This window comes from Anomaloglossus baeobatrachus, chromosome 5, assembly GCF_048569485.1.
Source record: "Anomaloglossus baeobatrachus isolate aAnoBae1 chromosome 5, aAnoBae1.hap1, whole genome shotgun sequence".
Classification (NCBI taxonomy): Eukaryota; Metazoa; Chordata; class Amphibia; order Anura; family Aromobatidae; genus Anomaloglossus; species Anomaloglossus baeobatrachus.
In genome coordinates, this window is record NC_134357.1 from 521,197,441 (window position 1) to 521,225,217 (window position 27,777).

Here is a 27,777-nt window from a genome sequence, read left to right on the forward strand (position 1 = left end):
CGGAAGGGCGGAGAGCAGCCACATTATCGACACTCCCACCTCGTTGCCGGAGAACATAGGAGCGCTGTTGTTTGTCGTTCCCGGGGTGTCACACGTGGCGATGTGTGCTGCCTCAGGAACGACGAAAAACCAGCGTTCCACAAGTTCAACGACATTTGGAAAATGAACGACGTGTCAACGATCAACGATATTTGAGGTAAGTGAGATTGTTAGCGGTCGCTCGTAAGTGTCACATGCAACGACGTAGCTAACGAGGCCGGATGTGCGTCACGAATTCCGTGACCCCAGCGACATCTCGTTAGCGATGTCGTTGCGTGTAACGGGGCCTTTAGAGTTTTTCCCAAGCAGCATGAATCCATGCACCCTTTCTGACAAGCATCAACAGTTACGAATGTTGAAGGTTTTATTAATAGTGTATGGAAACTTTTCTTGACATATCCTGGGTCCTCTGATACCTGGCAATGGACTTTTGGATGGCAACGTTTACCTAACCATTGTCGCCAACCAAGTTCATTACTTCTTGACAATTGTTCACATCATGGCACAAAGGACAATGCACTCTACTAGAAGGTTTATGTAGTCCTCGATAGGTTGTTGGTTATTTTTGCTCGCCTGGCTTTCACAGTCTCCAGATCTTAATCCTATAGCGCATCTCTGGGATGAGGTAGAATGGGTTGTTCAAAGCACATCCGTGCGTCCTTATACTTTCTTGTCCTCATGAGCCAGTATTCCTGTAGAACAATTTCAACAGCTAGTGGAGTCGTCCTGACACAATAACATTTTGTGGTTATGAAAATCAAAGGAGATCCATCAAGCTGCTAAAGGATTGTCTCTTATATAGTGGTCATTTAGTGTATGTTTTTTGATAACAGGATAAAGCTGATCATAAACATTAGATGTTGTCTCGATTTTCTCACAATTTTCTGGTTATGGAGGCTGCTGGTTAGAATTAGGAGCCGACAGGTAGGATTTATACAGGAGACCTGCAGCTCTCTGATATCTACTGCTGTCATGTCATTTTTGGTCAATCATGTTAACTGAAAAAGTACACCCACCAAACTTTGTATTGCCTACAGTTGTGCAAATGTATATGTATTATAGCGTTAGTACAATAATATACTCAATTTTCACCATGTTCCCTGTCTCCCATTCCACACTGCTCCTCTTCTGGGACATGTCACGTCTATTGAGACTTGATGGCTCACACTTGCCAAAGTTGCTTTTTTAATGTAAGCCTATGAAGTGTGAGAACAACCCTCACATTGTGTCAACAACTTCCAGCTCACACATAGGGCTCAAATTGAATCAGCAAGTCGTAATCGCAATCATATTTACATAGGTTTAATTAATTAATAGTTTTTTGGTGGGAACATTTAAAGAAATGAACCTGTCAGGTCCAATGTGCACCCAGAACCTCGCTAGATTTCGGCTCAGTGCGCATGACCCCAGAGTTTCAGTAATGAGCACTATGAAGCTAGGTCCGGGCTTCAAACTGAAGTAGTGTGCATGACCGAAAGTCCGGGATCATGCACACTGAGCCGAAATGCAGTGTCGGGCGGCGATGGCAGTAGAGAGGTGAGTAAGATTATGCTCTGATGCTGCCCATTCACACTCCAGGTGCGTACTAACATGCTAATGGGGCCGACTAGCAAGGGAAGCAACGTCCTTGGGACTAGACTCTGCTCATTAGCATATGGTAAGAGATCTTTAGAAATACTGTTTCTAAAGAACTGTTTATCTATGCTACTAGATACAGGAACAGTTAAGGGTGCTTTACACGCTGCGACATCGCTACTGATATATCGTCGTGGTCACGTCGTTAGTGATGCACATCCGGCGCTGGTAGCTACATCGCAGCATGTGACACAAATGAGCGACGATCAACGAGCACAAAAACGTGAAAAATCATTCCTCGTTGACATGTCGTTCATTTCCTTAATATCGCTGCTGCCACAGGTACAATGTTGTACGTCGTTCCTGTGGCATCACACATTGCTATGTGTGACACCGCCAGAACAACGAACATCTCCTTACCTGCGTCCACCGGCAATGAGGAAGGAAAAAGGTGGGCAGCATCTTCCGGCCGCTCATCTCCGCCCCTCCTCTGCTATTGACCGGCCGCGCAGTGACGCCGCAGTGACGTCGTTATGACGCCAAACGCACCTCCCCCTTGAAGGAGGGATTGTTCGGCGGTCACAGCGACGTCGATGACCAGGTATGTGCGTGTGACGCTGCCGTAGCGATAATGTTCGCTACGGCAGCGATCACCAAATGTCGCATGAGTGACGGGGGCGGGTGCTATCGCGCTCGACATCACTAGCAAACGCTAGCGATGTCGCAGCGTGTAAAGCATCCTTTAGGCAGGGATTTGCAATATGCTCCCAGAACTGCTCATGGTTCTGGGTGCATATTGGACCTGACAGGTTCCCTTTAATAATTTCTGGTCTTCAAATTCATTTTACGTAACTTCTCCAACCTTCTGTGACTTTTACAATTTCTCTTTCAGGGTAAAAATTTTAATATTAATATTACGGAGACATATGTGAGTGATGATGAGAGGGGTAAAGAGGAGATTCTTACAGATAACTATAATGGTGAGTAGTATCCATTAAATGCAAAAACTACTGATTTACTGTTTTGTACAGCTACATGTAGCAGTTACAGATAGATGCCAGGTATGAAACACAGTCAGCATCTGCTTGATACGAAGCAGGCTCAGCTCCTGTTGGGGGTTGTTTCTATCTCAAGTATTAGTCCATCTCTCAGAGTCTTTAGTATTTTTAGCCATTTATTTTATTTTTAATTTATATATAAATAAATTGGGTTTCATTGGATTTTACTTACCAGCAAACAGAAGCAGGTGGATGTCTAAGCTGGGATGAGGCAGGAATTATGTCAATACAAGCCTATGTCAATATCTTGCAGGGTTTATTGTTGCTGCCACTGGAAACTTAATTTTACTACAATTTGTATAGACATTATATATAGAAATGTTATAAAATAGATAAATACAATATATAATGATTTCAAGATAATGTTACAGAAAAATAATGAAATTGGTTACATTCTTGGCAGGTGACCCTACCAGAAGTTTGGAGGGATATCTGATATTGTCAGATGTTACAACAGATGATCTTGGTATAACACCAGATAAAACTGAAGACAATGCCGTAATCCGAGATATACCACCAGCCGTTCACAGCAAAGATTTATCTTCTGGTCCTTCTCAACGACTTCCGTCTTCTAATTCATTACAGACCGTTAAGGAAAATACACATAACAAAATAGATGATGAACATCAAAGACCATACAGAGGAAAAAAACGATTTTCATGCTCAGAATGTGGGAAATGTTGTGTTCGGAAATCTGACCTTGTTAAACATTTGAGATTTCACACAGGTGAAAAACCATATTCATGTTCGGAATGTGGGAAATGTTTTTCTCAGAAATGTGACCTTGCTAAACATTTTAGAATTCACACAGGGAAGCAACCATTTACATGTTCAATTTGTGGGAAAGGTTATAGTGCTAGATCAAAACTTCTTACACATCAACGAACTCACACAGGTGAGAAGTTAGCATTTTCATGTTCAGAATGTGGAAAATGTTTTTCTCAGAATTGTGACCTTGCTAAGCATGTGAGAATTCACACAGGTGAGAAACCATTTTCATGTTCTGAATGTGGAAAATGTTTTAGTAGGAGAACAAATCTTGTTACGCACCAGAGAATTCACACAGGTGAGAAACCATTTTCATGTTCTGAATGTGGGAAATGTTTTAACACCAATTCAGTTCTTGTTAGACATCAAAAAATTCACACAGGGGTGAAGGTCTTTTCATGTTTAGAATGTGGAAAATGGTATAACCAGAAATCGACTTTAGTAGGACATCAGAGAACTCACACAGGGGAGAAACCATTTTTATGTTCTGAATGTGGCAAATGCTTTAAGACTAAATCAAGTCTTGTTTCACATCAGAGAATTCACACTGGGGAGAAGCCATATACGTGTGCTGAATGTGGAAAGATTTTTAGCCATAAATCAACCCTAAGAACACATCAAACAATTCACACTTGAAAGAAAACATTTTCGGGTTCAGAATGTGGAAGATGTTTTATAAGGAAACTAAATCTTATCACACATCAAATAATTTACACAGAGGAGAAATTATTTTCAGTTTAGAATGTTGAAAATGCTTTACCCAGAAATCAGTTTTATTTGGACATCAAAGAACTCACACAGGTGACAAGCCATGTTAAGAATCTGGGAAATGATTTAAACAGACAACAGGTTTTGTTAGACATCTGAGAATTCACAAAGGGGAGAAGACACTATTTTCATATATAGAATGTTATCAGTTTTTACCCATAATTCATATCTTATCAGGCATCACAGAATTTAAAGTCATGTTTATCTACTGCATGCAATCAGTGTATTAGGCTCTAATTCAAGCATCAAGCAGGTCACAAAGGAAAAGCATTTTCATATTCCGAATGTGTCAAAAAAATTTTAATCCAGAAATCATATTCTCTTCAAAATCCAAGAAGCCATTATCTGTTTTGTTATTTTATTGACAACTTATAAAAAATAGAAGTTACAGTCCTTGCATGTCATAGTAAAAAATGAGAAAGTAATTTAAAACCCTAAATGATGCTGAAAATTATGTGCAATTATGAAAAAATATTTGTTATCGAAAAGAAAATAGAATAAAAAAAAAATGTAGCACACGTATAATTAGGTCCGGAAATATTTGGACAGTGACACAAGTTTTGTCATTTTAGCTGTTTACCAAAATATATTCGAAGATAGTTATATAGTCAATATGGCATTAATGTGCAGACTCTCAGCTTTAATTTGAGGCTATTTGCGTGCTTTTTGGAGTAAGGGTTTAGGAATTACAGTTCTTGTAGCAGCCTCTTTTTCAGTGGACCAAAGGTGAATGGACAAATATCTCAAAAGCTAGACTGCATAGATTATTCCTTCCTTAATCCATCTTCAATTTGGCAGGTAAATGGTCTGAAGCTGATTCCTGGTGTGGCATTTGCATTTGGAACCTGTTGCTGTGAACCCAACCCATGCACTCAAGCAAAGTTGCAAATTTCTATGCAGCTCTGACGTGCGAGTCAGGAGAGCCGCCAGCCATGCCATGCATTGCAATTGTGGTCCGTGTTATACGACTCTGAGATTTCACCCTTAATAATAGAAAGGCCAGGTATGAAGGTAAACCATGAGAGATTAGAGATAAAAAGGGACATACGCGGCGCTACTCTAAGGGTTTGTGCGCATGCTTGTGTTCTGCCGTGACAAATATTCTGCAGCGTTTTGTCACTGCGTTTTGACAGAACCGCGTGATCAGAATGAACTTGGATGAACTTCACCCGACTTCATTGTCATCGCGCGGCTCTGTCTGTGTGCCGCAGCCTGATATGCGGTCACCAGTGAAGGACTCTCCGGTGACCGCAAATCCCCTGAGTGACTGACGTGAGCCGCGCGAGCAGCTGTGCCGTCACTCAGGTTACCTGCGGCCAGCTGGAGTCCTCCGCCCGATCACCGCAAATCACCTGAGTGAGGGCACCGCTGATCGTGGGGCTCACTTCAGTCACTCGGGCAACTTACTGTCACTGTTGGAGGACTCCAGCTATGGCCTCCCGCGGGTCACCTGAGCGACTGAAGTGAGCAGCGGGATCTGCTGTTCCGTCACTCAGGTTACCCGTGGCCACAGCTGTAGTCCTCCACCTGAGACAATTGGAGGATCCAGCGATGGCTGCGGGTAACCTGAGTGATGTCATCGCTGACAGCACGACTCACTTCAGTTGCTTCATGGAGCTGACAGAGCGGTCGTGCTCTACGGCTGCTCCTGTCAGCTTCCAATGTAGCAGAGCTGTATGCGTCGTGGGACCTCATGTGGATTACGTCGGACCTGGAGGGGTATTTGGGGATTTTAATAAAATGGTGAAAGAGGGTGATTTTTTTTTTTTTTATTCCAAACTGGCTGTAGTACCCGGGCGTTGCCCGGGATAGTAAGTGTCTCTCTGTGTCTCTCCCAGTCTCTGTCTGTGTGTCTCTGTCTGTCTCTCTGACTGTCTCTTTTCTTGTCTGTCTATGTCTCTGTCTGACTATTTCTATCTCTGTCTGTATTTGTATCAGTCTATCGTTCTCCATCTCTGTGTCTGTCTGTCTCTCTCTATCTCTGTGTATGTCTCTATGTGTGTGTCTGTCTGTCTCTTTCACCGTCTGTCTCTTTTCCATCTGTCTTGGTCTGTCTCTTTCCAGGTCTGTGTCTTTCCAGGTCTGTCTCTTTGCCCGTCTGTCTCTTTGCCCGTCTGTCTCTTTCCAGGGCTGTCTCTTTCCCTGTCTGTCTCTTTCGCCATCTGTCTCTTTCCAGGTCTGTCTGTTTGCCCGTCTGTCTCTTTTTTGTTAGTAGTTTTTCGTTTGTGAACCCTCCCCAACCACACCTATTGCCAATCCATATCATACGCATAAATAGCCTGGGTCTCAGCTTCCCATACACGGTAAGTTTTTTAACTGCATGAGAGGACACACACAAGCTAGGGACCCCAACGTAGAGAAATACTTTGGCGTAGTGTTGGGGCTCTATTGCATTGATCAATTCAGTAGCTAAATTTCTCTTGATTCATATGTTCATCGCAGTAATGCAGATTCCATTTTTCACATTTTCACTCTTACATATAGCTATTGGATTTTTCAAATCAGTATTCACACAGCAGTTTCTGCTATTTCATGTATTCCCCTTACATAGTCACTGGTGTGCATACCTTATCTCCCCATAGTGATGTTTTTTTTAGGTTTTTGCACCCAGTTCAGACTTAGAATGGTGTTCCAAACGTTATTCCTTATTTGTTAGTAGTTTTTCATTTGTGAACCCTCCCCAACCACACCTATTGCCAATCCATATCATACGCATAAATAGCCTGGGTCTCAGCTTCCCATACACGGTAAGTTTTTTAACTGCATTAGAGGACACACACAAGCTAGGGACCCCAACATAGAGAAATACTTTGGCGTAGTGTTGGGGCTCTATTGCATTGATCAATTCAGTAGCTAAATTTCTCTTGATTCATATGTTCATGGCAGTAATGCAGATTCCATTTTTCACATTTTCACTCTTACATATAGCTATTGGATTTTTCAAGTCAGTATTCACACAGCAGTTTCTGCTATTTCATGTATTCCCCTTACATAGTCACTGGTCTGATATTTTTAGGCTGGGGAGCTCCACCTTTACTTTAACTAATATCAAAATTGGGGGGGACCGCACATCATTTTTTTTTAAAATTATTTCTTTATGTTAGTGCATGATATAGACCCGCCCACCGGCGGCTATGATTAGTTGCAGTGAGACAGCTGTCACTCAGCATGGGGGCTCGTCTGAATGCAACCAATCATAGGCGCCGGTGGGTGGGGGAAGCAACGAATACGAGATGGAATAATAAGCGGCCGGCATTTTCAAAAGCAGGAGAAGCCGCCAGAGCAGTGTGACAGCTGTGCAGCGCTGCGCTGGTGATCAGTGAGTATGAAAGAGAGAGGGAGAGAACGACTGACCAACAAAGAGAGAGACCGACCAACTGACAGAGAGAAAGAGACCGACAGACAGAGAGAGAGAGATCGACATCGATTTCAATGGGTGGAAAATGCATCCAAAAGGCACAAAAAAAGTGACATGTTTCTTTTTAGAACACAGCGTTTCGGCAAAAAAGTTTCAGCCTGCAAATCGCTGCGTTCTAAAACGCAACGTGCGGATGGAATTTGCACAAATCACATAGACTTTGCTGGAGACGCAGAAACCATGCGTTTACGCTGCAGTGAAAAGTGCAGCGTAAACGCATGAAAAGTGCACACGTGCCCACACAGCATAAATGTAAAAGTAAGTAATATTTTTTAATAGCCAAATAAAATTTCTTCTGTTATAATATAGCTGGAGATCTTTTTGGATTTGAAGGATTTTCAAGCACTTTAATAGAAAGACCAGATTAGACTTTGCCAAAAAACATCTAAAGAAGCCACCCAGTTCTGGAAAAGCATTGTATGGACAGATGAAACTAAGTTCAGCCTGTACCAGAATGATCGGAAAAAGAAAGTATTGAGAAGATTTGGAACGGCTCGTAATCCAAAGCACAGCACATTCTCTGTGGACGCAGTGAGATGGCTGGGCATGCATGACTTCCAATGGTCTTGGGTCTCCAGTGTTTATTGAAGATGTGACTGAAGGCAGAAGCAGCCGGATGAATTCTGAGGTGTACAGGACTATATTCTCAGATTCAACCAAATGTCGCAAGGTTGATTGTACAATGACCCAAAACATTCTGCAAAAGCAACCAAGGAGTTTTCTAAGGCAAAGCAGTGAACATTTTGCAATGGCCTAGTCAATGACCATATCTCAACACCATCGAGCATGCATTTCATTTGCTTAAGAAAACGTTTTAGCAACTTAGTTACTACCAACCTGCCTGTTGTGCACAACACCATTCTTTGTTGGCACAGAGTGGTCACAGACCACTTCTTCCGGCGGGACATCGTGACAACAGAGCGGTGGTTTCTCATCCACTCTGCTCTGTATTAGTGGCTGGACAGCCAATGTCATGCCGATTGACAGTCGGCTCCCCCCAGTTAGGCAGGGGGGAAGCCGGCTGTCATTCAGCATGACATCAGCTGTCCTGCAGTGTCTACAGTGCAGAGCTGAAAATAAGCCTGATCTGTGTTGACGAAGCCCCTGTATTGCCGGCAGAAACGGCCTGTGACTGCTCTGTGTCAGTGAAGAACGGCCGCCGGGCACAACAGGCAGGTAGGTATTGGGGCGCCCTGTGCCTAGTCACCACAAATAATAGCTACATGTGTATTTCCATCTGTATAACATGTATTGTTAGCTTTAATGAGATATGGTTTTCTTGGCTGTTCACTACAAAACACACATTTCCCCACACTCCCTTACTGGGACTGTTCGCTTGAGATTAAACCAATGCTTGAGTGAGAACCCTAAAAGGAGATAGGGGAGGAGCTTAGCTCTAGGGTAAATTGAGTGAGTTGCAGTGGGAGGAGTTTAATATGGAGATAGTCCTGTCCTGAGGTACAGTAACTGCTAAAGCCTCTGGAGGGCCAGCTACACATTGGCAGGGTATCAGTCCCTAGGCCACCAGGACTTCCAAGGTCAGTGGCAAACTGATAGACTGCTATTAACCTTTTTATAAGGAGCAGTGACTTTCCTGGGAGCATAATGGCATGTTTGAGTCTGGAAACGTCTAGAAGAAATAGTGAGTTTTCCTTCAAGACTCAAGTCACCTGGTCACCAGAAGGGACTAAAAATCCAGATTGTTCTTGTCTTGAAAATCCCAGGATACCAAGTTAACTATTCCCAGTTAGAGAAATAGTAGCAGAGTTAGAGTATACTATCACTATACAACAGCCAACTCTCATCAGGGCAGGAAGAACCACCATCATTGTATGCTGTGAGAAACGTTCTGAAGAGCTCCAGTAAAAAAGTAAAAGATCTCTGGCTGACTTGTTCTCTGCTGCGCCATCACTACCTCAGCAGCCCCAGGAACCAGCCCTAGTTGGGGGGCGGCGAGAGAACAAACTTCTGACACTATACATCACCACTCAACTCCTGGGGACCTCCAGCAGTGCCCGGCCACACCAAAGCTGAACATCCCAACTTGTCATCAGAAACTTATTTATTTATTTTATTTTTCTTTCCCCCTTTTTAATATTTTTAAACCCCCATTACAAAAGCCTTTTCACTCGCGCCCGGTACGGCCACATCACTACTCGGAGCCACCACCATGACAACAGAGGTCTACTGAGGGCGGTACAGTAGCAACTGTTAGTGCTTAGGCCCATTATTTTATTTGTTAAAGTCCCGGATATACCCTTGAAGGCAGAAAGGCCCACAAACAAGCAACAACTGAAGTCAGGTGAAGTAAAGGCATCACACACGCAGGAGGAAAACCATTTTTTGATGACATCCGTGGCTTCCAGAACTCATTGCCTGCAAAGAATTCTCTAAAAAGTGTTAAAAATAAACATTTTATTAATGGTAAATTTGTCCAATTACTTTTGAGCCCCTGAAGTGAGGAGACTTTGTAGAAAAATGGTTGGAATTCCTAAACGTTTAACAGGATATTTTTATTCAACCCCTTTAATTAATCCTCAAAGTCTCAACTTCAGTTGCATCTCAATAGCTTGAGTTGATATAAAAAATAGTGGCATGTAGAACGCAAATCACAAAAATTCAGTCACTGTCCAAAATCTGGACCTAATTGTATATACTTCATGGGCAATCCATTTGCGATCCTAATCTAATAGCGCGATAGACACTTTTCGGCCTTCAGAACTGAAGCAATTCATCATAGATTTTACTAGGTGTTGAAATCTTTCTTCAGGAATTTTGGCTCATACAGACGGGATAGCTTTTCAAAGGTATCGCTGCTCCAGATCACTGCCCACTTATGTCTTACTTTGTGTTTACCTGGCACAGCAATATTATTCGGACTAGCCCTCTGCTGTAACAGCACATCTTAGCGGGATGATAGCGCTCTGTGAGTTTCGATCTTATTTGGAGATGTAGCGTTCCTTGACTGAAATTCGCTTGACTTAGCATCATGTTGATCAGAACCATTCACAGGATTCTCTTGTACTGGATGGTTTTTTTTTTAACTCAGTCACAATATTCTTCAAATTATCTCTCCAGGACAGGAGACAAACTCTAGCGCAGCGCCACCTATTGGAAGTAGCGATCCTAAAAGTTAAATGTGTATTTTTAACAATCCTTTACAATATTCTTGGAATACTCCTGACAACGTTGTAAGAGAAAACCCTATAAAGTTTGCCAGTTTTGAAACATTGGCCCAGATTGTTCCAGCACCAGTGATCACGTCTCATTCGAAATTACTCTACTGTGATGTGGATTCACACTGAAACCGATACACAGAAAATAGGCTAAGGCCCCACTCACACTTGCGCTATTTTGACGCAAACGGAATCCGTCAGTAATGTAGTTCAGTTCATTTATTTACAGTGGAAGCGCGACATCATGTGGACACAAGGGGGTACTGCATGACACACTCACACGGCATATTAACGCGCTTCCACTGTAAATAAATGAACTGTACTACATTACTGACGGATTCCGTTTGCGTTAAAATAGCGCAAGTGTGAGTGGGGCCTCACAATCATCCTGGGAAACTCCAATCGCCTCTAATAAAGTCACCACTCACTGCATATTAATCATGTCCATGTGTATATCAAATAGTTACATATAGAGTATAATGTCAAATTAAAAGGGTTGTCTGAAAGGTCAGATGTCTATAATAAATTTGCAATTCCTTGTATATCAAACACACATATATATATATATATATATATAGAAATATATATATATATATATATATATATATATATATATATATATATATATATTTTATTGGGTCAAAAGAAGTGAAAAACACAATTAAAAACAATTAAAAAGATAGACAATATACAAACAAGGCCTCAAGATATTGTAGTATGGCTCCAAGATAATATACCGGTAAGTACAATCATCAAAAGTACATATCAAAAATTTGAATAAATATCATGGAGTTGCACCAGTAATACTCAAAGAGACTGACACGGTATAAAGTCAGCATGCAGTAATTGTGAGCAGAATATACAAAAACCACAAAATAGATTGGGTTACCTATGGGGACAAGGAGTAAGGTTGCTGACACTATGAGTACTGGAAATAATGATTCATTCATATAGAATTATAGTTCCTCTTAGAAAGGCAGGCGTAGTGCAATTGTGGAACCAATGTATATGTGAGAAATACCTGTGATGATGTAACAAAACAGTGAACAGATTGGATTTACCAATGGGGACAGAAAATGAGATCATAAGTGCTACATGCACTGCAAAGAGTAATGATTCACAAGTGCAGAATCATGGTTCCCATTATGAAGACAACCATAGTATGATACAATGCTGATATATATATATATATATATATATATATATATATATATATATATATATATATATGCAAAAATAGCTATGATTGTATGGCAAGAGGATGGTAGAGCCCTAAAAAAATATATATAAATCGTGAACACAATACCAGTATAAAAAAAAAAAGGGCATACAAAGTAATCCAAGCTGTCAGTGCCAGGTGATATAGACAAGCATGGTTGCAATGGTACAATGAACAATATAAGAATGTGTACAAATGAAATTGTACCAAACACCCAGCTGTAAACGAATCGCACTAAAAAACAGCCAGTCAAGTTGTGAATCATACGCCCCGCTGTAGAACTATGATTCTATATGAATGAATCATTATTTGCAGTACTCATAGTGTCAGCAACCTTACTCCTCGTCCCCATAGGTAACCCAATCTATTTTGTGGTTTCTGTATATTCTGCTCACAATTACTGCATGCTGACTTTATACCAGTTTGAGTATTACTGGTGTAACTCCATGATATTTATTCAAATTTTTGATATGTACTTTTGATGATTGTACTTATTGGTATATTATCTTGGAGCCATACTACAATATCTTGAGGCCTTGTTTGTATATTGTCTATCTTATTAATTGTTTTTAATTATGTCTTTTTCACTTCTTTTGACCCAATAAAATATTTATATATTGCATGACCTTTCATATCATTGTTTGATGTGCGCCCAACTTATGTGTGCCTTTCTTCTCCATTGTACACATTTTGTTTTCACACATAGGGCAGCACTCCCTTGTTCACCTCAGGCTGTGCATCCCCCCTTTTCATTATACAGTAATATATTGCGTCATAAATAAAGTATTGCACCGGTGAATAAGTGCAAAGTGCCAAACAAAAGTAATAATAATAATAATAAGATTATAATAAATACGCTGGTGATCAAAATTAGAGAACAACACACAATTTCCTAAATGTTGCAGTCATTGTGTAGTCCTATGTGATTATAATCTAACATGAATAAACTCGCAGTGTTTTAAGCTTATTTCATAAATTGAATTTATTCCAAAGCTCATAATAAATATGTAAATGAGATAAATGAAATAGAACACTGATCTAAAATAGAGAACACCTTCAGATACCTGCAAGTCATTGGGGTTAATCTGGCACCTGATGCTAATTTCCTAAATTATCTATAATAATCTTTATTTCTATAGCGCAACATATTCCGTAGCACTTTACAATTCAGAGGTTCGGATACAAGCAAGTAACAGTTATAGAAGATACAATAGATAGGGCAAAAATAAAGACAATCCTGATTGTAAGTGTTTACAATCTAAAATGAGGGGGGGGGGGCAATGTACAAGTGCTTATTTACAATAACAATCCAGAAATCTCAAAGAAATGGGGGAAAGATAAAGGCTGCATGAACCAGTCACCAGCCAATCTTTGTGATGCTTTTCGGTGCAGTGGAGTTTGACAGAGAACTATGTTCTGAGAAGTAGTGGAGGGACTATGTGAATTGAATTCTATTAAGGAGTCTGACAGGCCACCCTAAAAGATGTATTTTTAGGGAGTGTCTGAGGCTAAGTTGTGATTCATCCTATTTCTTGGGGTAGAGCATTCCAAAGGATTGGTGCAGCGCTGGAGAATTTTTGAAGCCGGGAGTGGGAGGTTCAGAATAATGTGGATGTTAGTCGAAAGTCGATGATAGACAGAGAGGAGGGTAGAGATGTAGGGGGATGCTGCATTGTGGAGAGCTTTGTGGATGAGAACAAGCAATTTGAATTGGATCCAATGATGTATGGGCAGCCAGTGCAATGACTGGCACAGAGCGCAAGCGTCTGAATAACGATTAGCTTGATAGGTGACAATGGCTGCTGCATTAAGGATGGACTGTAGTGGTGAAAGTCTAGTTAGGGGGAGACCAATTAATAGAGAATTGCAGTAGTCAAAGCAGGAGTTGATCAAGGGCACGGTGAAGGTTTTTGTAGTTTCCATGGTGAGAAAGGGGTAGATTCTAGAGATATTCTTGCATTGCATGCGACAGGAGCGGGCAAGAGATTATATATAGAAGGTGAAGGAAAGATTGCTGTCAAGTATGACATCCAGACAGCGAGCCTGCTGCCTAGGCGTTATTGTGGTGCCGCACACAGAAAGGGAGATGTCAGGTTTAGGAAGGTTAGAAGACGGAGGGAGTAGAAGAAGTTCAGTTTTGGAAAGGTTAAATTTCTGATAGAAAGCATACATAATGTTGGAAACTGCAGACAGACAGTCACTGGTGTTCTGTAGTACAGAGGGGGTGAGGTCCAGGGATGAGGTGTATAGTTTTGTGTATGGAAACATGGGGGTCAGTGGATGCTCTCGTCCGCTGGCCTGGCTACCTTTAGAAAGAGCAAATGGACCAGGTCTCATTCCAACTGAACGCCCAAACTCTGTAACCGTGGGCAAAACACTACTCCGACAACACAGGGGCGGGAACCACAATAATTAGACTTTATTGTGTCCTCAACAGTCAAAGGCATATAACACAAAACCATGCAATTCACACGATGTAACAGGCAACAGAGTCTCACCCTTCCGCTGGCTCACCAGGGAGTAGAATATTCGTGCCTTTGGGGCTTCCAGGGCCACATACCCCAAACCAGCAGCACCCTGCGTTTGTCAGGCACCCACCGAGAATAGGATAGTGACAAGCGTAGGAAGCTTCACGAGCACAGCAAAGTACGTAACCAGGTAACCGAATCCTTGGGTTTCTTCCAGCCGCATCCTAGGATCCTTGACTGTGCTCCTGCGCAATGTAATCCAGTTTCAGATTCCCTAGCCGGCGCCAAAGTGCCTGGGCTGGGTAATGGACTTCCAAGCGGGATCGAAACCCCTACATCGCAGCCATGTAGCAAAAGAACAAGAACACATGGTGACTTCAACAGTCTCTTTTCATATCTCTCAGGCACTCATCTGGATTGGTGGAATAAGGCTGTGCTCTTATTGGTCACAAGTTCAATCCGACTGCTTAATGTTCCTCTGAACTATGCAGTCAGAGGGGCTGAGGCAATACACATTTGCAGTCAATAAGGTGCCTATCATTCTGGGAAGGGACAATAATTATCTCTTGATTTAACAAACAATAGGACTTATATGTTCTGACTATATTAAAAATATTAACCCCTGATAGCCATTGAACAGGGCTCTGTCTTCACAGTGTGTCATCAGCGTAAAGATAGTACTGGAAGCCAAATTTGCTGATGCTCTGTCCAATTGGGGCAGTGTAGAGAGAGAAAAGAAGAGGGCCAAGGACTGAACCTTGAGGGACCCCAACAGTGAGAGGAGAGGAGAAGATGTGGAGCCTGCAAATGATACACTGAACGAGAGGTCAGAAAGGAAGAAACCCAGGAGAGCACAGTGTCCTTTAGGTCGATTGAATGGAGCATAGAGAGAAGGAGACAGTGGTCAACAGTGTCAAAGGCTGCAGAAAGTTCAAGAAGAATAAGCAGGGAGTAGACACCATTACATTTTGCTGTCAAAAGGTCATTGGTCACTTAGATCAGGGCAGTTTCTGTCGAGTGTAAGAGACAGAAGCCAGATTGTAAAGAATCTAGAAGAGAGTGAGTGGAGAGGTAGCGAGTGAGGCGGGAATAGACCAGGCGCTCCAAGAGTTTGGAGATGAAGAGGAGATTGGAGACTGGTCTGTAGTTGCTTGTGCAGGATGGGTCAAGAGAAGGTTTTTTTTAATAATGGAGTCATGATAGTGTTTGAAGGAGGAGGGAAAGCTACCAGAAGAGAGCAAAAGATTTAACATTTTATAGTGATACCTTGGTTTTCATTTATAATCCATCTTAATACAATCAATGAAAACAAACCAATGAAAACTGAGGCAATTATTTCCATAGGAATCAATGTAAATTCAATTAATTTGTTTTAGACACTAAAATACATACCAAAAACACATTTTATAGAGAATAAAGATAGTGTTTAATACTAAAAGCAATAAGAAATGAATATAACACGAATATAAAATACTAATGTAAAGAATTAACACATTTTAACTTATATTTGATACATACATTTTGAAACTGACGAGCGGGGTGATACTCAGATAATGGCTTACAGAGCAGAAAAATGCGTGGATCACCCTTTGTTGTTGCAAAATTAGTAACATAGTCTCGTGGGCATGACAAAAACAATCGAAAACAGTCAATCAACAAGTCAATCAGACAAGTTGTTAGTGGAAATAACTAAAATCGAAACCAACGATAACCGATGTCAACGAAAACCGAGGTACCACTGTACTTAGGTAGAGAGGGACTGGAGTAGATATGAGGGAAAGGGGTCAGTAGTGCAAGTGGAGCCTGGAAACTTCTTCTGTGAGTGGGTGAAATGCGGAAAGTAAGTTGGACGGGATGTGAGGAGGGATGGGGATCATGACGCTTGGTTGCCGGGAACTGATCTCCCAGTAGATGTTTTCTATTCTCTCTGTGAAATAGGAGGCCAGATGATCAGCATGAAGGTCTGTGATAGGGGTCTGTACTTTGGGACTGAGAAGGGAGTGAAAGGTGTCGAAGAGCTTTTTGGATCTGTCAAACCCTATGCAACTGGCATCCTAACTTTCCAGTTTGCACTGACTTTGCAAAAATGGTGTGCCGTTCCAAAGTGACTGAAACTGTCCGGCAGCAGGTTGTCTAGATGAAAGCCAAAGGGGTAACCCTATCAACCATAACAAAGGAAGTTGGTCGTTTGAAGTCTATTTCATGGATATTGCATCTTTACAGCTTCACAAACTCTTTTAAGTCCCCCAAGAAGGCTGGTCGCCCTTGAAAGACAAATGCAAGAGAGGACAGGATAATGCATAGACTCTCCATGGGTAATCGTTTCAACACTGCAGCTGGAATTACTCAGCAGTTCAGCCCTGAACAGGGCAAGGATCTACTTACAGAGGTTAATCTCTTGAAAAGGTTAATCCACCCGCACCCCCTAACAGGTGAGGGAAGGGGCCCGTGTCTGCTCAGTATAATTATATGCGCTTAGCTGATCGGGCTCCTTGCTTCTACTGTTAGTATTGAAGCTGTCGCCAGCATAGTAAATCAGCACGTTTTCAGGTCTTTGGGCCCCTGTCGCTCTGGGCCCCGGTGCAATTTCACCGGCTGCACCAGCGGAATGTCCACCAGTGATGAATGCTTATATTTATATTGTGAGTCTTTAATGCACTATTCCCTCATTTACCAAACAGCGCACTTTACCCTAACACTAGTAGATCTTTACAGTGATTACAATTGAAGCATGTCTCCAGACCTAAATCCTATTGAGCATTTGTGGTGCCTCCTCAAACAGAAGATGGAGGAGTATAAGGTCTCAAATATCCACCAGCTCAGTGATATCATTGGAACGATGGAAGAGGAGTCAGCTGCTCCTGTGAAGCTCTAGTGAATTGCATGCCCAAGAGAGTTAAGGCAGTGCTGTAAAATAATGGTGGCCACTCAAAATATTGACACTTTGGGCAAAATGTAGCCATTTTAACTCAGGGGTGTACACACTTTTGCTGTCAGCGGTTTAGACAACAATGACTGTGTATTGAGTCATTTAAAGGGACCAAATTTACACTTTTATACAAGCTGTACACTGACTACTGTACATTGTATCAAAGTGTCATATCTTCAGTGTTGTCCATGAAAAGATAAAACATTTAGATAAAATGTCTGGGGTGTACTCACTTTTGTGATCTACTGTATGTAACTAAATACTTCTTGATTCTTTTGATGTTAAGATGTTACCTTACAATCTACGGAGTTTAATGTGAGCTTGTTGACATATTGCATAGAAATAGAGAAGGAAGTATTACACTATAATTACTAGTTTAGCAAAATTTGAGATATTTAATGTTTTTTAAGCTATCCATTAATGGGAGATATTTGTATTATAGATTGTTTGTGACACCCAAAACGCTAATTCAACCATTCAGGTACAGTGAGGAAAATAAGTATTTTAAGCACTGCCCATTTTGCAAGTTTTCCCACCTACAAAGAATGGAGAGGTCTGCAATTTTATCGTAGGTACACTTCATCTGTGACAGACAGAATCCCCCACCCAAAAAAAATCCAGAAAATCCCATTGTATGATTTTTAAATAATTAATTTGCATTTTATTGCATAAAATAAGTATTTGATCACCTACCAACCAACAAGAATTGTGGCTCTCATAGACCTGTTATATTTTCTTTAAGAAGGACTTTTACTTGTACTCATTACCTGTATTAATTGCACCTGTTTAAACTCGTTACCTATATAAAAGACACCTGTCCGCACAATCAGTCAATCACATTCCAACCTCTCTAACATGGACAAGACCAAAGAAGTGTTTAAGAACACTACGGACAAAATTGTAGACCTGCACAAGCTGGGATGGGCTACAGGACAATAGGTAAGCAGCTTGGTGAGAAGGCAACTGTTGGCATAGTTATTAAAAAATGAAAGAAAGACAATACGATTGTCAATCTTACTCGGTCATGGGCTCCATGCAAGATCTCCCCTCATGTGGTAAGGATGATCCTGGGAAAGGTCAGGAATAGAGATGAGCGAACCGGTCCCGGTTCGGCTCGAGGTCGGCTCGACGAACGGGGGTCCCGTTCGAGTTCGGTTCGTCGAACGTTCGACGAACCGAACTCGAACGTATAGGCTATAATGGGAGGCAATCACAAACACATAAAAATGCATTATAAATGTACACAAACAGTTAATAAACATTGCCATAACACTTACCGGTCCTCGCGATCCCTTCTGCACTCTGTCTCCTGCCGCTATTCCATCCGATGATCGCTGAATCCTCCCGGTGACCTGCACTGCCAGCAGAGATGCAGGACCTATCGTGACGTCAAAATAGCCATGTGACCAGTCACGTGGCTATTATCTCATTGGCTACAGACTGGTCACATGACTATGACACGTCATGTAGGACCTGCGAGTGCATCTCTCCGGTACACGGTGCACATATGTGTATCGCCGTGTACCGGCGATATGCTCTAGCACACGGTCGACTCCCCGTTCCGTTAGGGACCGGCTGACACAGCCGGTCATTAACGGAGATCACCGTTGCCATAGCAACGCAGTTAGCGGTGACGTCACCGCTAACCGCGGCTCCGAGAGCACCGTTGCTATGGTAACGCGTCTGTCAGCGTTACCGCTAGCAGCCAGCAGTGATCACTCACGGAGTGAAGGCTGCACGCTGCTTCGCGATTGTAGTGAGCATTGTAGTGAGGATGGAGGTTCCCCAGCCCCAAGTGATGAGCTGGTGAATCTCATCCTTCCTCACTACAATCGTCACTACTACTACACTAGAAAGAAAGAAGACAGAAGAGCAGGATCGTGGAGGGCTGACAGGGGTAATAAAGATGGAGTCTCTAATGTGTCTGTGTATTTATTTCTATTAAAGTATTTTTTCTCTGTGTGGTGTCTTTTTTTTAACCCTTTATTGGAGATTCTTAATGGCCGGGTCAAACGTGCCTGACATTAAGAATCTCTGGCTTAATACTGGCTGGTAAAACAAAGCCAGTATTAACTCATGATTACCCAACAAGCCACCCGGCTCCAGGGCTGTTGGAAGAGTTGGATACAGCGCCAGATGATGGCGCTTCTATGAGAGCACCATTTTCTGGGACGGCTGCGGACTGAAATCCGCAGCAGAGGCGCCCACAAACCTCGGGCTAACCTGTGCTGCGGATTCCAATCCCCAGCTGCCTAGTTGTACCCGGCTGGACACATAAATAGGGCGAAGCCCACGTCATTTGTTTTTTAATTATTTCATGAAATAAGTGAAATAATTAAAAAAAACGGGCTTCCCTATATTTTTGGTTCCCAGCCGGGTACAAATAGGCAACTGGGGGTTGGAGGCAGCCCGTGGCTGCCAGCTGTACCTGGCTAGCATACAAAAATATGGCAAAGCCCACGTCATTTTTTTGGTGGGCAAAAAACTTCTGCATACAGTCCTGGATGGAGTATGCTGAGCCTTGTAGTTCTGCAGCTGCTGTCTGCTCTTCTCCATACAGACAGACAGCAGCTGCAGAACTACAAGGCTCAGCATACTCCATCCAGGACTGTATGCAGAAGTTTTTTGCCCCCTGAAAAAATTATGTGGGCTTCGCCATATTTTTGTATGCTAGCCAGGTACAGCAGGCAGGTACGGCTGCCCCTAACCCCCAGTTGCCTATTTGTACCCGGCTGGGAACCAAAAATAAAGGGAAGCCCTTTTTTTATTATTTCATGAATTTCATGAAATAATTAGAAAACAAATGACGTAGGCTTTGCCCCATTTTTGTGTCCAGCCAGGTACAACTAGGCAGCTGGGGATTGGAATCCGCACCACCGGTTGGCCTGAGCTTTCTGGGCCCCACTGCTGCGAATTGCACTCTGCAGCCACCTCAGAAAATTGCATTTTCATAGAAGCGCCATCTTCTGGCGCTGTATCCAACTCTTCCAGCACCTGCCTGCTATACCTGGCTAGCATACAAAAATATGGCGAAGCTCACGTCCTTTTTTTGTAGTTTTTTGGCAAAAAAAAAAAAAAATGCTTCCCTGGATTTTCCATTGCCAGTGAAGGTAACACCAAGCAGTGGGGGTTAGCAGCCAGTAGCTGCTTGGATTACCCTTAGCTAGCAATACAAAAAATGCAGCGGGAGCCCATATATATTTTTTTTAATTATTTATTTAAATAACTAAAAATAAAATGGGCTTCCCTGTATTTTGATTGCTGGACATCACAGTGTTGTAAAAATAAATCTTTAAAAAAATGACGTAGCGCTCCACGGTATTTTTGATTCTCAGCGCAGATAAAGCAGACAGCTATGGGTTGCCACCCCCATCTGCCTGCCGTTACCTTGGTTGTCAATCAAAATACAGGGAAGCCCATTAATTGTTTCTATTTAAAAAATAGTTAAAAAAAAAAAAATTACGTTGGGTCCCCCCATTTTTGATAGCCAGCTAGGGTAAAGCAGACGGCTGTAGCCTGAAAACCACAGCTGGCAGCTTTACCGTGGTTGGGGATCCAATGTGGAGGTCCCCTCAGGCTCTTTTTTATAATTATTTTATAAATATTAATAATTACACAATAAAAGTAGGGTCCCCCCCAAATTGGATCACCAGCCAAGGTAAAGCGGACAGCTGTGGTCTGGTATTCTCAGGGTGGGAAGGTCCATAGTTATTGGGCCTTCACAGCCTAAAAATAGCAGGCCGCAGGCACCCCAGACGTGGCGCATCCACTAGATGCGCCAATCCTGGCGCTTCACCCCAGCTCATCCCGTGCCCTGGTGCAGTGGCAAACGGGGTAATAAATCGGGTTGATACTAGCTGTAAAGTCACCTGAGATCAAGCCCAGCAGTTTGTGATGTCATGGCGTCTATTAGATACCCAACATCATAAACTGTCAGTACTAACAAAAACAAAAAATCGACAAAAGAAATTTATTTGAAAAAACAGTCCCCAAAACATTTCCTCTTTCACCAATTTATTGTAAGAAAAAAAATAAAGGGGTCCCACGACGACTCTGGACCGTCTAGAATATGGGGGGGAGACACTCAGGGAACGTATCCCCCATTTTCTAGGAGTGCGGACCCTTCATGTGAGGAGTGTGGGTGCAATGAATCTGCACTCACTCTCCCCGGGTCCACAGCAGCAGAGTCCATGTCGTAATGGTTGCTACCAAAGCTGCAATGCCCTGCTCATGAGGTAAGGGCATGCCTAATCAGGAGAACTACTGTAGAGGAAGCTCTGCTCACTGGTATATAGGTGCTCAGAGGTAATAATAGATAAAATTAGTGAGTAACCTCGGCACTCTATATCTCCCAGACTAAGTCAGTAAGTCACAATGGATAGTAAGGCAAAATCACTCTTTATTGGTCCATATTAAGAAATTTTTTTTTCATAAGCATATATGCTTTTGTCCAAAACAAGTTACAAATGACGTTTCGGCCTGAGCCTTCGTCAGATTGGACTTATCTGCATGTAATAATGAAAAATGACAATAATCAGTATCACATAAGAGTGAGAGAACAATAACATAAACTCGAACAATGTAGAGGTACAATTGGGATGCAGCAAAAAAATTGCAACACAGAAAGAAATGAAACACATGATACAAATGTCATAATACAGTACAAGGACAATATAGTAATGACAAATATGGGGTCAGGGTAGGCTTAGACAGCTCTGGTACGAAAGAGATGTCAATCATAAAGTAACATGTGCAGTAGGTGTAGAGCTACAGTATGCATGGCAGAGCTAATGGGTAGACCGACCATAGAAAAAGAACGGAGAAAAAGTGGAGAAAAAAGTGGAGAAAAAAGTGGAGAAAAAAGTGGAGAAAAAGTGGAGAAAAAGTGGAGAAAAAGTGGAGAAAAAGTGGAGCATAAGAGGAGAAAAAGTGGAGAAAAAAGTGGAGAAAAAAGTGGAGAAAAAGTGGAGAAAAAGTGGAGAAAAAGTGGAGAAAAAGTGGAGCATAAGAGGAGAAAAAGTGGAGAAAAAGTGGAGAAAAAGTGGAGATTAAGAGAAGAAAAAGTGGAGAAAAAGTTGAGAGAAAGTGGAGAGAAAGTGGAGAAAAAGTGGAGAAAAAGTGGAGCATAAGAGGAGAAAAAGTGGAGAAAAAAGTGGAGAAAAAGTGGAGAAAAAGTGGAGAAAAAGTGGAGCATAAGAGGAGAAAAAGTGGAGAAAAAGTGGAGAAAAAAGTGGAGAAAAAAGTGGAGAAAAAGTGGAGAAAAAGTGGAGAAAAAAGTGGAGAAAAAAGTGGAGAAAAAAGTGGAGAAAAAGTGGAGAAAAAGTGGAGAAAAAGTGGAGAAAAAAGTGGAGAAAAAAGTGGAGAAAAAGTGGAGAAAAAGTGGAGCATAAGAGGAGAAAAAGTGGAGATTAAGAGGAGAAAAAGTGGAGCATAAGAGGAGAAAAAGTGGAGAGAAAGTGGAGAAAAAGTGGAGAAAAAGTGGAGAAAAAGTGGAGAAAAAGTGGAGAAAAAGTGGAGAAAAAGTGGAGAGAAAGTGGAGAAAAAGTGGAGAAAAAGTGGAGAAAAAAGTGGAGAAAAAAGTGGAGAAAAAGTGGAGAAAAAGTGGAGCATAAGAGGAGAAAAAGTGGAGATTAAGAGGAGAAAAAGTGGAGAAAAAGTGGAGCATAAGAGGAGAAAAAGTGGAGCATAAGAGGAGAAAAAGTGGAGAAAAAGTGGAGAAAAAAGTGTAGAAAAAAGTGGAGAAAAAGTGGAGCATAAGAGGAGAAAAAGTGGAGAAAAAGTGGAGCATAAGAGGAGAAAAAGTGGAGATTAAGAGGAGAAAAAGTGGAGAAAAAGTGGAGAGAAAGTGGAGAAAAAGTGGAGAAAAAGTGGAGAAAAAGTGGAGAAAAAGTGGAGAAAAAAATGGAGAACAAGTGGAGAAAAAAGTGCAGAACAAGTGGAGAAAAAGTGGAGAATAAATGGAGAAAAAGTGGAGAAAAAGTGGAGAATAAATGGAGAAAAAGTGGAGAATAAGTGGAGAATAAGTGGAGAAAAAGTGGAGAAAAAGTGGAGAAAAAGTGGAGAAAAAGTGGAGAAAAAAATGGAGAAAAAGTGGAGAATAAATGGAGAAAAAGTGGAGAAAAAGTGGAGAATAAATGGAGAAAAAGTGGAGAAAAAGTGGAGCATAAGAGGAGAAAAAGTAGAGAAAAAGTGGAGCATAAGAGGAGAAAAAGTGGAGAAAAAAGTGGAGAAAAAGTGGAGAAAAAGTGGAGCATAAGAGGAGAAAAAGTGGAGAAAAAGTGGAGAAAAAGTGGAGCATAAGAGGAGAAAAAGTGGAGAAAAAAGTGGAGAAAAAGTGGAGAAAAAGTGGAGAAAAAGTGGAGCATAAGAGGAGAAAAAGTGGAGTTTAAGAGGAGAAAAAGTGGAGAAAAAGTGGAGAATAAGAGGAGAAAAAGTGGAGAAAAAGTGGAGAAAAAGTGGAGATTAAGAGGAGAAAAAGTGGAGAAAAAGTTGAGAGAAAGTGGAGAGAAAGTGGAGAAAAAGTGGAGAAAAAGTGGAGAAAAAGTGGAGCATAAGAGGAGAAAAAGTGGAGAAAAAAGTGGAGAAAAAGTGGAGAAAAAGTGGAGAAAAAGTGGAGAAAAAGTGGAGCATAAGAGGAGAAAAAGTGGAGAAAAAGTGGAGAAAAAAGTGGAGAAAAAAGTGGAGAAAAAGTGGAGAAAAAGTGGAGAAAAAAGTGGAGAAAAAAGTGGAGAAAAAAGTGGAGAAAAAGTGGAGAGAAAGTGGAGAAAAAGTGGAGCATAAGAGGAGAAAAAGTGGAGATTAAGAGGAGAAAAAGTGGAGCATAAAAGGAGAAAAAGTGGAGAAAAAGTGGAGAGAAAGTGGAGAAAAAGTGGAGAAAAAGTGGAGAAAAAGTGGAGAAAAAGTGGAGAGAAAGTGGAGAAAAAGTGGAGAAAAAGTGGAGAAAAAGTGGAGAAAAAGTGGAGAAAAAAATGGAGAAAAAGTGGAGAATAAATGGAGAAAAAGTGGAGAAAAAGTGGAGAATAAATGGAGAAAAAGTGGAGAAAAAGTGGAGCATAAGAGGAGAAAAAGTGGAGAAAAAGTGGAGAAAAAGTGGAGCATAAGAGGAGAAAAAGTGGAGAAAAAAGTGGAGAAAAAGTGGAGAAAAAGTGGAGAAAAAGTGGAGCATAAGAGTAGAAAAAGTGGAGTTTAAGAGGAGAAAAAGTGGAGAAAAAGTGGAGAATAAGAGGAGAAAAAGTGGAGAAAAAGTGGAGAAAAAGTGGAGATTAAGAGGAGAAAAAGTGGAGAAAAAGTTGAGAGAAAGTGGAGAGAAAGTGGAGAAAAAGTGGAGAAAAAGTGGAGAAAAAGTGGAGCATAAGAGGAGAAAAAGTGGAGAAAAAAGTGGAGAAAAAAGTGGAGAAAAAGTGGAGAAAAAGTGGAGAAAAAGTGGAGCATAAGAGGAGAAAAAGTGGAGAAAAAGTGGAGAAAAAAGTGGAGAAAAAAGTGGAGAAAAAGTGGAGAAAAAGTGGAGAAAAAAGTGGAGAAAAAAGTGGAGAAAAAAGTGGAGAAAAAGTGGAGAGAAAGTGGAGAAAAAGTGGAGCATAAGAGGAGAAAAAGTGGAGATTAAGAGGAGAAAAAGTGGAGCATAAGAGGAGAAAAAGTGGAGAAAAAGTGGAGAAAAAGTGGAGAAAAAGTGGAGAAAAAGTGGAGAGAAAGTGGAGAAAAAGTGGAGAAAAAGTGGAGAAAAAGGGAGAAAAAAGTGGAGAAAAAAGTGGAGAAAAAAGTGGAGAAAAAGTGGAGAAAAAGTGGAGCATAAGAGGAGAAAAAGTGGAGATTAAGAGGAGAAAAAGTGGAGAAAAAGTGGAGCATAAGAGGAGAAAAAGTGGAGCATAAGAGGAGAAAAAGTGGAGAAAAAGTGGAGAAAAAAGTGGAGAAAAAAGTGGAGAAAAAGTGGAGCATAAGAGGAGAAAAAGTGGAGAAAAAGTGGAGCATAAGAGGAGAAAAAGTGGAGATTAAGAGGAGAAAAAGTGGAGAAAAAGTGGAGAAAAAGTGGAGAAAAAGTGGAGAAAAAGTGGAGAAAAAAATGGAGAAAAAGTGGAGAAAAAGTGGAGAATAAATGGAGAAAAAGTGGAGAAAAAGTGGAGAAAAAGTGGAGAAAAAGTGGAGAAAAAGTGGAGAAAAAGTGGAGAAAAAAATGGAGAAAAAGTGGAGAATAAATGGAGAAAAAGTGGAGAATAAATGGAGAAAAAGTGGAGAAAAAGTGGAGCATAAGAGGAGAAAAAGTTGAGAAAAAGTGGAGAAAAAGTGGAGAAAAAGTGGAGCATAAGAGGAGAAAAAGTGGAGAAAAAAGTGGAGAAAAAGTGGAGAAAAAGTGGAGCATAAGAGGAGAAAAAGTGGAGAAAAAGTGGAGAAAAAGTGGAGCATAAGAGGAGAAAAAGTGGAGAAAAAAGTGGAGAAAAAGTGGAGAAAAAGTGGAGAAAAAGTGGAGCATAAGAGGAGAAAAAGTGGAGATTAAGAGGAGAAAAAGTGGAGAAAAAGTGGAGAAAAAGTGGAGAAAAAAATGGAGAAAAAGTGGAGAATAAATGGAGAAAAAGTGGAGAAAAAGTGGAGAATAAATGGAGAAAAAGTGGAGAAAAAGTGGAGAATAAATGGAGAAAAAGTGGAGAATAAGTGGAGAATAAGTGGAGAAAAAGTGGAGAAAAAGTGGAGAAAAAGTGGAGAAAAAGTGGAGAAAAAAATGAAGAAAAAGTGGAGAAAAAGTGGAGAAAAAAATGAAGAAAAAGTGGAGAAAAAGTGGAGAATAAATGGAGAAAAAGTGGAGAAAAAGTGGAGAATAAATGGAGAAAAAGTGGAGAATAAATGGAGAAAAAGTGGAGAATAAGTGGAGAATAAGTGGAGAAAAAGTGGAGAAAAAGTGGAGAAAAAGTGGAGAAAAAGTGGAGAAAAAGTGGAGAAAAAGTGGAGAAAAAGTGGAGAAAAAATGGAGAAAAAGTGGAGCACCCTTTGGTGCCTTTCATGTGGCACTAAGGGGTGCTTAGCTTTGTATTTAGCCAAAAAAATGAAAAAAAAAATGACGTAGGGTTCCCCCTAGTTTTGTAGCCAGCTAGGGTAAAGCAGACGGCTGCAGCCTGCAGACCACAGCTGGCAACCTCACCTTGGCTGGTAATCCAAAACTGAGGGCACCCCACGCTGTTATTTTAAATTAAATAAATAATTTAAAAAAAAAAAACACGTAGGGGTCCCCCAAAATTGGATCACCAGCCAAGGTAAAGCAGACAGCTGGGGCCTGATATTCTCAGACTAGGGAGGTCCATGGTTATTGGACTCTCCCAAGCCTAAAAATAGCAGGCCGCAGCCGCCCCAGAAGTGGCGCATCCATTAGATGCGCCAATCCTGGTGCTTCGCCCCAGCTCATCCCGCGCCCTGGTGCGGTGGCAAACGGGGTAATATATGGGGTTAATACCAGATGTGTAATGTCACCTGGCATCAAGCCCTGGGGTTGGTGAGGTCAGGCGTCTATCAGATACCCGACATCACCAACCCAGTCAGTAATAAAAAAAAATAGACGACAAACACATTTTTATTTGAAAAAACACTCCCCAAAACATTCCCTCTTTAACCAATTTATTAGAAAGAAAAACAAATCCAGGTCTGCTGTAATCCAAGGGGTTGCCATGACGATCCACACTGTCCCAGTCAATGAAGAGCAGGATGTTCCCCATTGGCTGGGAGAGCAATGCAGTGACCTGAGCTAACATCAATGGGTCAGCCCAGGTCACTGCAGGGCATGACAAGTGCTGCTGTCAGCGAGGTACATTACCTGCGCTGATCTCCAGCACACTGACAGCCCCTGTCACTGAGGTCAATGACCGGCGCCTTCACATCAAGTATCGCGAGAGGTCCGTGACGTCACCGCCAGTGTCAGTCTCGGGTCGGAAGCGATAGGTGATGTGACAAGCGGCGGCCATGGAGGACAGTGACAGCGCTGAGGTCGGGATGGCGGGACTTCATCACCGCAGGTAAGCCGAGCGGGGGGGGTGAGAGTGTGTGTGTGTGTGTGTGTGTGTGTATATGTATGTATACATGCCGCGGGCAGGTGGGGGTGGAGTGAGCTGAGCGGGAAGTGTGGGCTTCCTGCACGTAACTAAGATAAACATCGGGTTACTAACCAAAGCGCTTTGCTTGGATACCCGATGTTTATCTTGGTTACCAGCCTGTGGCAGGCTGCCAGCGATGGCTCCTGCACACTGTAGCTGGGAGGGGGGGGGTGTGCGTGAGTGAGAGTGTGTGTGTGTGTGTGTGTATATGTATGTATACATGCCGCGGGCAGGAGGGGGCGGAGTGAGCTGAGCGGGAAGTGTGGGCTTCCTGCACGTAACTAAG

The 27,777-nt window shown here is 41.8% G+C and overlaps 1 protein-coding gene and 1 pseudogene across 1 annotated transcript in view; both read left to right on the forward strand.

Moving 5' to 3' along the window:
- The window catches only part of LOC142312064 (uncharacterized), a 208,364-nt gene that overhangs the window by 66,427 nt on the left and 114,160 nt on the right, over positions 1-27,777 (forward strand). The gene's annotated exons all lie outside the window — the stretch shown is intronic.
- Positions 350-4,658, forward strand: LOC142310546 (uncharacterized; annotated as a pseudogene).